The 16382-nt window shown below is 51.8% G+C and overlaps 1 protein-coding gene across 2 annotated transcripts in view; it reads left to right on the top strand.

Moving 5' to 3' along the window:
• The first annotated feature begins 1859 nt into the window (after nt 1-1859).
• PPP1R16A (protein phosphatase 1 regulatory subunit 16A) overlaps nt 1860-16382 on the top strand; it is a 28875-nt gene continuing 14352 nt past the window's right edge. The window contains exon 1 of one of the 2 annotated variants that reach the window (XM_060128364.1): nt 1860-1957. The gene's annotated coding sequence lies outside the window, so the exon portion shown is untranslated. Of the gene's footprint in view, nt 1958-2308; nt 2442-16382 lie in introns of those variants that run through there. The other variant, XM_060128366.1, reaches the window with a different exon arrangement.

The following is a 16382-nucleotide window of genomic DNA, read 5'->3' on the forward strand; positions in this document are numbered from 1 at the left end:
TCACTTTCCTTCCCTCCTTGGTGCTGGTCAACAGTGGGTCCTGGGAACTGACCATAACAATAGTCCCTCATTATGCCCCGTGCACCTCACTGGTCCTGGGTAAGCTGGACCCCCCTGGCTTGAGAGAACTTCCTGGAAGTATGTTTGCCTCTCTACTCTTCTGGTCCTCTGGGTCCAGATACTCTGGAGGTTGTCCCCTGAGGAGGACGCCACTTGGTCCTCTGGGGCACTCAGGCAGTGCCCCTGGGTGGGTGTGCATGGAAGGAGAGGCCTTATAGCTGTAGGTGTTTACTGGCTACCACTTGGGGCCAGGCCTTGAGAACACAGCCCTGTGGGTCATGGTGCCTGCCCAGGGGAGCCTGCAAGAACCACCTGGCATCACCTGGGCAGGAGTGAGGACAGGTGTGTTATGTCTGGGTACACAGGGCTTCCCAGGCAGCCCCAATGCCCTGTGGCTTAGGCGAGGAGGGAGATGCTCCCGGCAGGAGGGGGGTAGGCCTGAGTAGAGGAGGGGCACTCTGGGAGACAGAGTGGAGGCTGAGCCTGGGGAGGCCTGCAGGGCCAGCACCCCTTGGTCAGCCCTGGCCAGAGCTTCTGAGTGCTTTAGCAGGTACAGGGCCTGGCCCAAAGGTGCGATTCTGGAAAAATGCATTTGGCAGCTGCCCGGAGACATGGTCCTCCCGGGTCCCAGACGCTTCTGTCCCCTGACCTCCTCCTGGCCATCTAGTCTGTGGCTCTCCCCCTCAAGTCAGTCAGGGCCTGTGCTCTGTACCCTGACCCAAAGCCTGGGTTCCCCCCGGTGAGGACTGGGCAAGTCTGCAAAGGGATTATCTGGCCCGGGACACCAGCAGTGGTGGGGTGTTGCTACTAGGACCCCAGACCCGAGCAAAGCCACAGAAGCACAGGGAGACTTTCTATCGCTTCACTCTAAGATTTCGGCGTTTCTTGGGCGGCAGCAGCACCCCTTCCGAACACACACCAATTATACCCTTAGAGGGTGGAAAATCTGCAGCCTACAGTGGGTGCCCAGCTCTCACTGAGGTGCTGAGGGAAGGGGTGAGTGATGGGTGCAGTGGAGGAGGAAGCCTGGAGCTGAGATGGATGATGTATGTGGGGTACCACACGGCTCCCTCCACTATCTCAGACGCTTTCTTCAGACTTCACCTGGCTTCCTCTGGATCCCTATGTCACCTCCTCAACTCCTGTCTGTTTCCAGGGCTCTAGCTGAGGGGTCCTTGTGTCTCACCAGGCGACCTATGGCTTCCTAGCTCCACTCGGTCATTAGAGAGGTCTTTTTCTCCAACAGGTCTTAAGTCACCCCCTCTCCTCCACTGGTCCTCCTGTGCTTCCAGGATAAAGCCCAGCTCTTGGTTTGGCGTTCAAGGCTCCTCATGTCCTGACTGTTCATCACTGACCGCACGTACCACCCTACCGGGCCCCCGCCCTCCTAAACCACCACCTCAATTCTTCCCACCGGGGCCTTCCACCTCTGCGCATGCTCTTCTCTACACCAGTGATGCCCCTGCTTTGTCGAGTGAACTCTGACCCTTCCTTAAAAGCTCAGCGTAAATAGATGACCACCCTCCTGGGAACCTTTTGATTACTTGCCCTTCCCGCCCCAACCGGGCCCCACCGCGCCGAGGACGCCCCTACCACAGACGTTTGCACCGTGCGGTCAGCAACCTCCCTCTACTTGCTCCGCGCAAGCCCCGCCCCCGCGCGGCTCGGCCCCGCCCCCCGCGGCTCGGCCCCGCCCCCCGCGGCTCGGCCCCCGCCCCCTGCTCCCACTGGCAGCCGCGGCTTCCGGCTCCGGGACCTGCGGGCCGGAAGTATCGCGTTGCCATGGCGAGGGCCGGGCGCGGGGCCCGCCCCCGCGGCGCCGGGAGGAGCGCTAGGCTGACGGACCCGCAGACGGGCTCCGATCGACTGCGCGGTGGCTGCTGGCGCGAGGCGGAAGGTCAGGCGCGGACTTCCGGGGCCTGCTGGCGGGAGGGGAGGCGCCGGAGGTGGGAGGGGGTGAGGGGAGACGGGGAGGCCCGGGTCCGGGCGGGAGGCTGTCCAGGCCCCGCTTGGGCGCAGGTGGGTGAGGCCCGGGCAGCCGGTGCTGAGGGTCAGGAAGGCTCCTGGAGTGGCAGGCTGTGAAGGCCATCGGTAGGCTGTTCACGTTTTAGCTAAATGTGGAGTTGTTTGCAGCCTTGCAACCTGTTGGTCAGGTAGGCAGCACTAAAGTTACCTCCATGTCAGCTGAGGAAATTAAGGCCTGCGGAGAAGTGACTTGCCAGGCTTCTTTTGGGCTTTGGAGTTAGGCCAGAGGAGAAACTGAAGCCTTTCTGGGGCAAGTTCCTTAAACTTCCAGGGGTTCAAGTGACCTCACTTGTGGGGGGGATCCTGGGCTCCAGCTCACAGATCGGTGTCCGGGCGGGAATACTAGCTGCTGTGTGGTAAGTGCCGGCCGTGCTGGTGCGGAGGCGCTCGGGCCTGGGAGGGAGTATCCACGCCGGGCTGGGGCCCCTCGCCGTCCTGGAGCAGAGGCTGAGGCGACTGTGGGATTAATTTCCGTGGGTGCGGAGACGGGAGGTGTGTACGGAGTCATTCCAGGTTTGGGGAAGCGGGAGAAAGGCTGGACCTCCCCAAACCTCTGGGCCTTCCTTTTCCTCCCAGTTCTTAGCTTGGGGGTGGAGGTGCAGGGGCACCACACTGCTCTTCTCAGTTCCTGCCTTTGCTCCCCACCAGGATTGGGGAGCTCTCCCTGGGAGAGGTGTAAAGGGCCTCTGTGCCCTGGCTGGGCCGCCTCATTCACTTCAGGGGCGGCAAGGGGAGCCCCAGGTTGGAGTGAGTTGCCTAAGGGGCTGGTGGTTGCCTGAAGGATCTTGTGCGGGGCTGGCGCTGGGGTCCTTGCCTGGTGGGTGTGTGGGGCTCTGAGCAGCCAGCTCCCGTACCCCGCCTCTCCTGCTCCATCAGCTCTTACTCAGAGCTGGAATGGGGCAGCGTCAGCAGGTGTGTCCTCCCTTCCTGTGGGCTCTCCACTGACCCTCTCCACTGGCCTCATCCCTTACCTACTTAGTCTGTGCCTGGACTCTGCCCTCCCCAGAAGGTTGCCTGGGCTGTCAGGCACCTAGCGAGGGGGCTCTCGTATCTATGGGCTCAGCGTTGGGGTCTGTGTTCTAGGGGTTTTGAATCTCTGCTGTCTATCAACAGTTTGCCTCCACTGTGTGCAGTTTTGGAACCTCAGTCTCGGATGAACCTCTGGTGACCCAGCACACCATCTGTGCCCCAAGAGTGCCCCACCCCAGTGCCTCTGCCATGGTCCGCCTGTTCACTAAAGCAGGATGTCTGGGTGGCAGTGTCTTCCCTCACCTCCAGCGCCCCAGAACTTCCTCCTCAGTACCCCGGATCCTGGCCCTCCTGTCCGTCCCTTCCACCATATAGCCTGCTCCTGTGGCTCCTCAGTTCCGTCCGGGATGGTAGCCTTTGCTCCTGGCTGCGCTCTTCTTGGCCGTGTCTCAGCTCCTCGACTTCACCCTTCTCACCTGAGCCAAAGTGAGGGGTCTGAAACGCAGATCTGATTCTTGTCCTCTCCTCCTGGAAATCCTTCCTCACAGACTGCAAAATGACATGCCTGTCTTTGCACACTAGCCCCCGTCCCCTGCCCAACTCCTGATCACCTTGCCATGTGTGTGTCCGACCACCACCCTCCTGAACTCCTGCAATAGTGGTGGAGGGGAGGGGAGGGAGTACACCTCCCCTGTCCCTTTCCAAGCTCTGTGGTCTTAGGAAAGGTCTTGTCAGCACATCAGATTGAGAAAAAAGACAGAGAAGTGAAGGAAAGTCTAGTTCCACAGACACCCAGGGGAGAGGGTCCCGGGGAGGAGAGCTTGTGCTCCACTGCCAGGAGCCCTGTGTGGGCAATGTGGTGAGGCCCGACGGCGGACGGTGGGTTCTGGGCTGCTTCCTTCCTGGGCGGCTGTGACAAACACAGAGATTGCCAGGACTGCGCGAGACCTTGGTCATTCTTTGCTCTGACCGTTGCTGTTGTGTTGGTTTTGTGTGGTGTGCTTTGTAAGTCTCACCCCCACCCACACCCTAGAACCTCCTCCCGTTTTGGAAGGAGGAGCGTGGTGTAGTTGCAGGTGAACCCCGGGAGCCTCCAGGACTCAGATGCAGCCCCTGCAGAACCCTCCCCACTGTCAGGGAGGTTGGAATGGCCCTCGCTGCGCTGGCAGGGCCCGCGGTGCGCATTGCCGTTGCCGACAGGCCTCCTGTGTTTCCTCCGGGCTGATCTCCGGGTGGGTGAGCAATGCATGTGTCACCATCGCTGGCTCTGCATCCCAGTGCTGAGCCCGACCCTGACGCAGCTGCACACACAGCTGAGTGGTGGTCCTTTCCATCCAGCCGGCTCAGTCCCAAGCTCACCGTCTCCTGCGTCCCCTTCTGTGCCGTCCCCCAGTGCCCGGAATGCATCTGCTCCTGTGGTTATGGGTGCTTCCTGCAAGTCAGGCACCGGGTTCAGGGAAGAAAACAGTAAATTGAGTCAAAAATGAAAACAGGGTGAAGAGACAAGAGTGACAAGGTAACCACAGAAGACCTCTGAGGAGCTGATATTTATATTGAGATCTGAGGGACTTCCCTGGTGGCCAGTATTTAAGAATCTGCCTGCCAAAGCAGAGGACACGGGTTTGACCCCTGGTCCGGTAGGATCCCACATGCCACGGAGCAACTAAGCCCACGCGCCACAACTACTGAGCCCGCGCGCCTGGAGCCCGTGCTCCGCAGCAAGAGAAGCCACCACAATGAAAAGCCCACGCACAGCAACAAAGAGTAGCCCCCGGCTCGACACAACTAGAGAAAAGCCCGCGCATAGCAACAAAGACCCAATGCAGCCAAAAATAAAATAAATAAATAAATAAATTTTTAAAAATACACTTTAAATTGAGATCTGAGTTACAAGAAGGAAAGAGCTATTCTGAGATCTGGTGGAAGAACTTTCCAGACAGAAGGCACAGCTGATGCAAAGGAGGAGTGATGATGAGGATGGTAGATCAGGGGTCTGCAAAGCTTTTCTGTGGAGGGCCAGAGAGTAAGTATTTTAGGCTTTGCAGGCCATATGGTCCCTTTCGCAACTATTCTGCCCATTTGTGGAAAAGTAGCCACAGACAATACGTAAGTACATGTGCTCTGTTTCCACAAAACTTTATTGATAGACCCTGAAACTTGAATTTCATGTAATATTCATGTGTCACAAAATATTCTTTTTATTTTTTCCCCAATCATTAAAAAAGGTAAAAACCATTCTTAGCTTATGGGCCATACAAAAACAGACAGTGGGCTGTAGTTTGCCAATTCCTGTGCTAGGCACCAAAAAATGCCTTTGTTGTCTAACTCATTGAATCCTCATAAGACCCTTAAAATGAAAGTACTGTTATTCCATTTACAGATGAGGAAACTGATTTAAAAGAGGTCAAGAAACTTGACAAATCCCCTCAGCTGCTGCCACTTTAGACCCAGAGTCTGGTTCCAGAGCTCAGCTCCCAGCCTCTGTGGTACAGAGCCGAGGTTTCTGAGGTGCAGGAAGCGGTCTGGTGCTGAGTGGGAAGTGGAGAGAGGTGTGGGAGGGGACAGCAAGGCCAGGAGGGGCCAGACCACTCAGGGTTAGAGGCCAGGAGAAAACTTAGGTTGTATACTTTTTTTTTGTTACATCAGAGTTTACTGAGGTATAGTTTACCTACAATAAAAGGCACCTATATAAAATAATTTGGTGGGTTTTGATAGATGTATATACATCCTTGTAAAAGCCACCATAATCCAGATGTAGAGCATTTCCATCATCCCCATTCCCTTCCCCAGGCAATCACTGATCTGCTTTTTGGGTTTTTTTGGTTGTCGTTGTTGTTTTTATAAATTTGTCTATTTTATTTATTTACTTTTGGCTGCGTTGCTGCACACGGGCTGCTTCTAGTTGCAGCGAGCGGGGGCTGCTCTTTGTTGCAGTGCGCGGGCTTCTCATTGCGGTGGCTTCTCTTGCTGCGGAGCACGGGCTTCAGTAGTTGTGGCTCACGGGCTCAGTATTTGTGGCTCGCGGGCTCTAGAGTGCAGGCTCAGTAGTTGTGGCGCACGGGCTTTGTTGCTCCGCGGCATGTGGGATCTTCCCAGAGCAGGGCTCGAACCTGTGTCCCCTGCGTTGGCAGGCGGATTCTTAACCACTGCGCCACCAGGGAAGTCCCTACTTTTTGTTTTTATAGATTCACTGTCCCTTTTTTTTTTTTTAAGAATTTCACATGAATGGAAGCGTACAGAATGAACACTTTTGTGCCTAACTTCTTTGTCCAGACAGAGCGTTTTGGAAATTCACATGGCTGCATGTATGTGTGGTCCGTTCTGTCTTTGTTGCCGAATGTCTGGTACCCACCGCATAGATACACCACCGTTTACTCTCTGTGCACACACCTGTTGATGGACATTTTGATTCTTTCCAGTTTTGGGCTGTTATGAATAAAACTGCTGTGAATACTCGTGTCTACAAGTCTTTGTGTGGACATATACTTTCTTTCTCTTGGGTTGAGTTGATAGAAATGATGGTTGAAATGCGTATTTGTGTTTAACTCTATAAAAAAGTACCAGACTACTTTCCAAAATGGTTGTATCATTTTACATTCCCAGTTCCATATCCTCTCGTCATTCTTTTAAAGTTTAGCCATTCTTGTGAGTGTTGGTAGCTCGTTGTGCCTTTAATTGGCATTTCCTTGATGATGAATGGTGTTGCACATCTTTTCATGTCCTTATTTTATTGGCTATTTGTGTATCTTCTTTTGTGATGTGTCTAAATCTTTTACCCGTAAAAAATGGGTTGTTTGTCTCATCAAGCTTTAAAAATTCCTTGTATATTTAGGATGCAAGTCCTTTGCCAGATACATGTATTGCAAAAATGTTCTCAGTCTGTGGCTTGACTTTTCATTTTCTTTCTTTCCTTACTTCTGTCCTTCTCCCTTTCTTTCTCTCTCTCTCTGCCTTTCTCTCTCTCTCTCTCTTTCTTTAATTTGGCTGTGCTGGGTCTTAGTTGCAGCACGCGAACTCTTAGTTGCTGCATGTGGGATTTAGTTCTCTGACCAGGGATCGAACCCACGCCCCCTGCATTGGGAGCACGGAGTCCTAGCCACTGGACCACCAGGGAAGTCCCGATGTTTAATTTTGTTACCAGGGTCTTGAACAGCAGATACTTTTAATTTTGATGAAGTTCAGTTTGTCATTTTTTCCCCTTTATGGTTTATGCTTTCTCTTATGGTCAAGAGGTCAAGGATCATTGTTTTCCGTGGATATCCAGTCATTCCAACACCATTTTTGAAGACCATCCTCTCCCCATTGTATTACCTTAACAGCCTTGTTGACAATCAATTGACAGTATATGTTTGGGTGTATTTCTGGATTCCCTATTTTATATTCATTGATCTTATTGCTAATATCCCACATATTTGATTATTGTAGCTTTATAATAAGCCTTGAGGTTAAGTAGTGTTAATTTTCCAACTTGGTTTTTCTTTTTCAAATCATTTTGGCTCTTCAAGATATTATGTAGTCCTATATAAATTTGAGAATTTCTACAAAAGGGCTTACTGGCATTTTGATTGGGATTGTATTGAAGCTACAGATCTATTTATGTAGGTCTCTGTTTTTTTGTTTGTTTGTTTTTGTTTGTTTGTTTGTTTTTGCGGTAGGGGGCCTCTCACTGTTGTGGCCTCTCCCGTTGCGGAGCAGAGGCTCCGGACACGCAGGCTCAGCGGCCATGGCTCACGGGCCCAGCCGCTCCGTGGCATGTGGGATCTTCCTGGACCGGGGCACGAACCCGTGTCCCCTGCATTGTCAGGCGGATTCTTAACCACTGCATCACCAGGGAAGTCCCCTATGTTAATTTTTAAAATGTTAAACCAATCTTTCATTCTTGGAATAAACCACAGTTGGTCAAGATGTATTATCCTTCTTATATATTCCTGGATTCAATTTAGTAATGTTTTTTAAAGAATTTTTGCAACTATTCATGAAGAAAATCAGTCTGTGGTATTCTTAAATTTTTGTGTCTTTGGCTTTGGAGTCAGGGTAATACTGGCTTTATAAAACAAGTTGGGATGTGTTTCTTCCTCTTCTATTTTTAGAAAGCATTTTTGTAGGTTCTGTATTATATCTTCTTTAAATGTTTGTTATAATCTGCTAGTAAAGCCATCTGGGCTTGGAGTTTCTTTGTGGGAAAGTTTTTAACTGGAAATTTAATTCCTTTAATAGATATAGGGCTGTTCAGGTTTTCTGTTTCTTCTTGAGCCCATTTTGATAATTTGTTTCATTCCGGTAATTTGCCCATTTATCTTAAGTCAAGCATGGCAATTTTTCTCTATAAAGGGCCAAATAGTAAATGTTTTAGGCTTTTCAGGCCATATGGTCTCTGTTGTGGTTACTCATCTCTTACTGTACCATGAAACAGCCATAGACAATACATGAACAAATGAGCATGGTTGTATTCTAATAAAACTTTATTTACAAAAACAGATGGTAGCCGATTCAGTCCATAGGCTGTAGTTTGTCGACCGCTGACTTAAGTTGTTAAGTTTATTATCATAAATTGTTCAGAACATTCTCATTTTTATCCTTTTAGTTGTCTGTAGGATCTGTAGTGATATCCCCTTTTTCTTTCATGCTATTGGTAATTTTTGTCTTCTTTTCTTGATCAGTTCAGCAAGAGTTTTATTGATTTTATCAACATTTTCAAAGGAACAACTTTTAGTTTCAATATTTTTCTCTTTTTGTCTATTTTATATTTCATTAGTTTTTGTTCTTATTATTTCTTTTTACTTACTTTGGGCTGAATTTTCTTCTCTTTTTCTAGCTTCTTATTAAGTTGGAAGCTTTGGTCGTTGATTAAGTTGGAAGCTTTGGTCATTGAAAGAAATAACCTTTCTTGTTATTTAAGCATTCAAAGGTAGAGATTTCCTTCTAAAACCTGCTTTAAGTGCATCTCACATATTTGATAGGTTTTCATTTTCATTCAGTTCAAAATATGTTCTACTTTCCATCTTAATTCCTTCCTTAGTCTGTAGGTTATTTAGAAGTATGCTTTAAAGTTTCCAAATATTTGGGAATTTTTCCAGATATATTTTTGTTATTGAGTTCTAGTTTAATTCTAATGTGGTCGGTGAACTTTCTCTGTATGCTTTCATTCCTTGTAAACTTATTGAATCTTATATTAAGTTCCAGCATATGGTCTGTCTTCCTAATTTTTTTTTAGGGTTAAATACATTTACAGTGTTGCGCAACTATCATCACTCTCAATTTCCAGAACTTTTTTTTTTTTTTTTTGCGGTACGCAGGCCTCTCACTGTTGTGGCCTCTCCCATTGCAGAGCACAGGCTCCGGACACGCAGGCTCAGCGGCCATGGCTCACGGGCCCAGCCGCTCCGCGGCATATGGGATCCTCCCGGACTGGGGCACGAACCCGTGTCCCCTGCATCGGCAGGCGGACTCTCAACCACTGCGCCACCAGGGAAGCCCTTCCAGAACTTTTTAATTACCTGAAGCAGAAAATCTGTCCATTAAACAGTACTTCCTTACTCCCCCTCCCCCCAGACCCAGGCAACCACCATTCTTCTTTCTCTCTCTGAATTTACCTATTATGTAAAGGGAACTCATACAATATATGTTCTTTTGTCTGATACATTTGTAACATGTATCAGAATTTCATTCCTTTGCATGGCTGAATATTCCATTGTATGTATGTACCACATTTTGTTTATTTCTTCATCTGTCGATGGGCGTTCGAGCTTCTGCTTTTTGGCTATGGTGAATAATGCCGCTGTGAACTTTGGTGTGCCCGTAGCTGAGCCCCAGGTTTCAGCCCTTTGCTTGTAACCCAGAAGTGGAATACGCCTTTGCTCTCACACTGCACGTCAGCAGGGCCACGTTCTATTCTGTACCCTAGTTCACTGTCCTGTGGTGCAGAAGTTGGAGACGATGTCAGTCTTTCTGTCTTCAGAGCCAGGCATTGTGCACAAACTATGTCTCCTCATCTGTGGGCCTGTTGTCCCAACTCCTGCACCCCTAGAGTGTTTTCACCCGGCTTCAAGTTCGCAGGATTTGGCTGTGTTTCGTGTTACCAGTCTCCTGGTGTGTTTCTGGCCTCAGGTCATGCCTGGACACCTCCCCCACGCAGCGCCCCTCTCTCTGCTCTGGGGCTGCTACCTTCTTCCCTGTGATCTCAGGAATGTGTAAACTGATCATGAGCTCTCTTCTGGATGCCCCTCTAGTTCTCCTGCTAGGTGTGTGGAGTCGCAGTGTGGTCATCTGGACCCCACACATGTCTTCTTCTAAAGCTTTGTGGCCTCAGTGCCCCTCCCCGCCCCCGTAACTCTCCAGCCCTGTGCTTCTGGCAGCATCCTGCCCAGCCCCAGGCCCAGCATCATTGTGTGTGACGTGTGTGTGGGTGACTGAGGTTCGAAGCAGAGCAAACCCAGGGTCACAATGCTGTCCCCTCCAGAGCCCACTTTTGTTATTTTGGTTTTAACACTGCTGTACTTGACAGACCTTCATTTCCAAGTCTACACGGTGAGGTCCTGGCCCATCAGAGTCATGAAGCCAAAGAGGCTGCGTGCAGCACCGCGGCAGCCGGGATCAAGCCTGTGGCCTGGCCTTTAGGAAGGTGTGGTGCTCAGGCCTCTGGAAGCCCGTCCTTTCTCCTCCTAGCTGAGCGTGGGTTGGCTTTTTGTTTTTTTGTTTGTTTTTGGCTGCACTGCGTGGCTTGTGGGACTTAGTTCCCTGACCAGGGATTGAACCCCGGACCTCGGCAGTGAGAGCACAGAGTCCTAACCACTGGACCACCAGGGTGGCTTTTATCCTCAGTTCTCTTTGAATCTCTTTTCAAATGCAGATGCCTCCAGCTGCCCAACTTCTTTCATTTGGCCATCTAGACTTCTGACACCTTGCTGTGAGTTAGTTTATTAGATTTCTTTCAGAGCTGGGTGGCAAAGGGAAGGGAAATGGACGAGGGAGCTTTGGAGTGCCCCTGGCTTCTGGGGAGGGGCCCGCCCAGGTTCTCCAGCCCCCACAACAGTGCTGCCACACCTTGCTGGCAGTCCCTCACTCACGTGGTCCAAACGATCTCCAGTGCCTGCTCTGGCCCAGGGACCTAGGGGGCTGCAAGCACCGTGTGCACAAACATGCCAGCGTCTTGGGGTCCTCCTTCCTCACAGGATTGTCAGCTGGGCAGTTGTAACAGAGCCAAATGAAATTTCATTTTTGTAGGTCACAGCTTTGAAATAGCTTCAATTTCCTACGGTTCTGCTGCTGAGGGAAGTTTGAGGAGTATTGAGATCACTGAAAAAGGACACAGATCTCATGGGAGGGGTCAGGAAGGAAACTGAGGCCAGAAGATGAGTAGGAGTAAGTAAGCCAGAGAGGAGACTCGTTATAAAGCTACAGTGGGGAGGACACTGTAGCACAGGCTTAGGACGGACGGAACAGAGTCAAGAGGCTCGGACAGGTTCACATATGTATGGGAACTTAATTTATTACCAAGGTGGTGCTGCAGAACAGCGTGGAGAGAAGCACCTTTTTTTTTCTTTTTTTAAAAATATTTATTTATTTATTTTATTTTTGGTTATTTTTGGTTGCGTTGGGTCTTCGATGCTGCACGCGGACTTTCTGTAGTTGCGCTGAATGGGGGCTACTCTTCGTTGTGGTGTGCAGGCTTCTCATTGTAGTGGCTTCTCTTTTTGAGGAGCACGGGCTCTAGGTGCGCGGGCTTCAGTAGTTGTGGCATGTGGGCTCAGTAGTTGTGGCTTGTGGGCTCTAGAGCGCAGGCTCGGTAGTTGTGGCACATGGGCTTAGTTGCTCCGCGGCCTGTGGGATCTTCCCGGACCAGGGATCGAACCCACGTCCCCTGCATTGGCAGGCGGATTCTTAACCCTGCGCCACTAGGGAAATCCCAAGAAGCAGCTTTTAAATAAATGGTGCTGGGACAATTGGATATAAATGTGGAAGAAAAATGCAACTGGAGCCTGTACTAGTTATTATTGATGTGTAACAAATTGCCTCCGAATATAGCAGCTTGAAACAACATTTACTGGGGCTTCCCTGGTGGCCCAGTGCCTAAGACCCTGCGCTCCCCATGCAGGGGGCCCAGGTTCAACCTCTGGTCAGGGAACTGGATCCCACGTGTCACAATGAAGAGTTCACATGCCGCAACTAAAAAAAAAGATCCCGCACGCAGCAACAAAGATCCTGCGTGCCGCAACGAAGACCTGGCACAGCCAAAGAAATAAATGTTTTTTCAAAAACCAAACAAAACCCCAGCATTTATTATCTCAATCTCTGGGGGTCAGGAGTCCAGGAGCAGCTCAGCTGGATGATTCTGGCTCAGGATCTCACACATTTTCTGAAGACTTGACTGGGGCGGGGAGTCTGCTTCCAAGCTGGCTCCCTTGCCGGTCCCAGTGGGAGGTGGCTGGCTTCCCCCAGAGTGAATGACCTAAAAGGGAGAGCAGGGATGTCTCAGTCACAGTGCCTTTCACATCCTAATCTTGGGTGTCACACTGTCACGTCTGCCACACTCTGTATTCATTATAAGCAAGTGACTAAGTGCAGCCCACATTTAAGGGGAGGGGAATTAGGCTCCACCTTTTCAAGGGAAGAGTGTCAAATAACTTGTGGGCATATTTTTAAACCACTATAGATTCCCTACTTTACACTATACACAAACACTAGCTCCAGGTGGACTATAGACCTAAATGTGATGAAAACTATGCTACTTTTAGAAGATAATATAGGAGACTAGTCTTTAGAAAGATGTCTCATCTGATTAATTCTTAGAGAACTGCAAATTGGCTGCAGGGCCATACCACGGCCCACACACCAGAGTGACAAAACGAATATGTTTTGTATAAAGCAACTGGAATGTTTCTCCATTGCTGTTGGGACTGTAAACTTGTACCACTTTGAAAAGTAGTTGTAGCATCCATTGATTCATGTCATATAGCCTGCAGTTGGCTGCTGTGCACCAGTGTCTGTGGACAGGGTGTTCACGGCAGCCTGTCATTCACAGGCCCACACCCAAGCTGCCCTAGGCCCTCAGAAGTGTACCCTGAGCTGTGTAAACAGGCCTGTAGTGGACTGTTACTCAGCCCAAGGCAGAAAGCCTAGGGCACAAACCTCAAAAGGGGTGGATCCCACGCCCATGATGGGAGTGAGGTAGCTCAGAGCATGAGGCGCAGCCCCACCTGGACGTTCAGCCGGCCAGCACTGCGCTCTGCTGTTCCGAAGGTGTATGGGGGTGTGCAGGCATAAAGTGGTGACCACTGCGAGGGGGAGTGGAAGGAGGGCTCTGGGGAGCTGCTTGGCACCCTCATGGGGTGGAGCTCACGTGGTTTTGTGTTTCCATTTTATATGCATTGTTTTTTTTTGCACTTTCTGTACTTGTATTTTTTTTTTTTTTTTTTTTTTGCAGTACGCGGGCCCCTCACTGCCGTGGCCTCTCCCGTTGCGGAGCACAGGCTCCGGAAGCGCAGGCCCAGCGGCCATGGCTCACGGGCCCAGCAGCTCCGCAGCATGTGGGATCTTCCCAGACCGGGGCACGAACCCGGCAGGTGGACTCTCAACCACTCTGCCACCGGGGAAGCCCCTGTACTTGTATCGTTGACTTAAAACAGCCAGTTATTTTATCAGGAAAATGGGTTTATTTTAGAGGAGCAAAGAATTGCAATTGAGGACCTGCAATCCATGGGGAACCACAGGCAAGTCTGGAGAACGAAAAGAAGAAACTCTTTTATAGAGGAGAAGGGGAGTTGGGAGGGGCTGTTCTAAACAGAGTCCATTGGAGGAAACTGGGAGTTTGAAGTTTAGTGGTTTTTCATTGGTTGAGCTGTTGCCGGGCGGGGAGAAAATCTTCCTTCCTCCTGCTGGGTAGTAAGCGGTAACCTTCCTCCTGCTGGGTCTGCAGCTGAGGTGGAGTGACAGGGTGTGAGAGCTCCCCCTTCTGGCCTCCTGACTCCGTTTTATTTTATTTATTTTTAATTTTTATTTATTTATTTTTTGGCTGTGGCTAGCGGGATCTTAGTTCCCTGACCAGGGATCGAGCCCAGGCCCCCTGCAGTGGAAGTGTGGAGTCCTAACCACTGGACCGCCAGGGAATTCCCCTGACTCCAGTTTAAATGAGGTTTCTGTTTATTAATTTTCACAGTATCACACTTCACAATAAAAAGTTTTTAACAGGGCACCCCAATACGCTGGGGAAGCCTGTGTAGGAGCCCATCCCAGGCACAGGGACCCCTGTTCCTCCAGACCTGAGAGGCAGGGCATGCAGGACCGACACGAGGTCTAGCCTGGCTGGACAGTGGGGCGATGGGCAGGGCTGCTGAGTCTTGGCTGGGATCCTACGCAGGCCCTGGGCCCAGGATGTCATGGGCTGTGTAAGAAGCATGGACCTTTCATGGGGCCGGCAGGGCCTTAGGACCGTTTCACGCACGGGGGCGACTGGGTTGAGCCTTGCGATTTCAATGCCCTGGGGCTGCAGTGCGGAGAGGGGCTGGACCCCCGACTAGGAGCAGGGCAGCAGATAGAGGCCCTGTGAAAGATGAAGACCCAGTGGGGGCTGGGGGCAGGAGTGGGCTGGAGGGAGGGGCCCCAGGATGGCACTCTGGCCTCACTTCTGGTGCTGTCACTGCCCCTCCTTGAGATGAGGGTCCAGCCATGCCATGGGTCTCCTCACTCCCGCCCTTACCTGCTCCCCAGTTCTCACAGCTGCCAGGTGTGCTCCTCTGGGCCTTCGCACCAACCTTCACTAGGCCCGGCCGCTGCTTCCTGCCCGTGAGGTGGGCACCTGGTAGCTGTGTGGGTCACCCGCCGCCCTTCCCTCCAATGCCAGCCTGGGAGGAGCAGGGCCGTGAGTGCTGCTGGTGGGTGGGGGGCGCGGGAGACGCTGGCCTCCTGCAGCCCAGGTCTGCCTCGGTGACAGCTGTGGTGTCGGGGTTGCCGCGCCACGACGGACGTGACCGGTGCTGAGGGCACTCCCGGTGCAGCGGCACTTCCTAGGGGTCCTTGGGAGCCCTGAGGCCGAGCGCTGTGGGGGCTGCTGGGGGCCGGGGCCACAGGAGGGGCTGCTCATGGCGGGTTCCCCAGACCTGTGGGCCGTCAGGAGGCTCAGGCTGGGGCACGGTGAGAGACTGGGGCCTGGAGGAGGGGCCCCTCAGGGCCGGGGACCCGTAACACCAGCCCTGCATTGGCTTTGAGAGGCTTGTGCGTCTGGAAGGACCTGTGAGCGTGTCCGGCTGGGTGCGAGCGCGGCCGAGGGGCCCAGGGCTGGTCTCAGAGCGCATCCTGACGCGTGCTAAGTGCGGGCTGTGCGACGCTGACCCTCCCCAGTCTGCTGCCAGGTGCTGGGGAGGCTGTTAGCGCCCTTAATTCTTGAGTCCACGCTTCTGCTTCTGTGACCAAGCGCAGCCTGAAGCCTCAGGGGATCGGTGTGGATGCGGCACTCGAGTCCCCAGCCCAGGTCCCAGTTGGCCAGCTGTCCTGGGAATATCCTCTGTAGCGCTGTCCCCCACATAGGCCCAGTGTGGGGCCCGGACACGTTTCTGTTGGGGACAGTGCCTGGAGTGGGCGGCTGGTGGAAGGTGTATAGTCCACGGGCACCCCCGTGAGCAGGGACAGTCACGGTCACCCCACGCCTTCCCTAATGCTCGGTCTCCCCACGGGTGGGCGGGCAGGTGCCGGTGTTTTGGGTCGCGTGTGCATTTCCCTGATGACTGTTGACCTGGGGCCCCTCATTGTGTGTATTGATGCGAAGGGGCTCCTGAAGTCTTCAGCCCATTTTCCAATTTGGTGGAGGTTTCTTAGTGAGGGTTTTTTTTAAAGTGTTTATTTATTTATTTATCTTGGCTGTGCTGGGTCTTAGTCGTCGCACACGGGATCTCCGTTGTGGCACGTGGGATCTAGTTCCCTGACCAGGGATCGAACCCGGGCCCCCTGCCTCGGGAGCGCGGAGTCTTACCCACTGGACCACCAGGGAAGTCCCATTTAGTCGTTCTTTTTATATCAGTTGTTGTTACGCATTTCCTACTCTGTGGCTTGCTTTTTCACTCTTTTTATTTTTTATCTTTTGCGGGGATCTTAGTTCCCTGAACCCGTGTCCCTTGCAGTGGAAGCACGGAGTCTTAACCACTGGACCGCCAGGGAAGTCCCTTCACACTTTTAAAATTTCAGTTTGAGGAGAAAGGGTTCGGGAAGCCCCGAACCCTTCCCCTGTCCCCAAGGGCACATGGCTGTGGTGCAGAGTCTGGTCTGGGACACAGGCGTGGACGCACTCCATTGACCCTTTCAGATTTTACCAGTTTTACGTACACCCAAGGGTGTGC

The sequence above is a fragment of the Lagenorhynchus albirostris genome, chromosome 17, assembly GCF_949774975.1.
Source record: "Lagenorhynchus albirostris chromosome 17, mLagAlb1.1, whole genome shotgun sequence".
NCBI lineage: Eukaryota > Metazoa > Chordata > Mammalia > Artiodactyla > Delphinidae > Lagenorhynchus > Lagenorhynchus albirostris.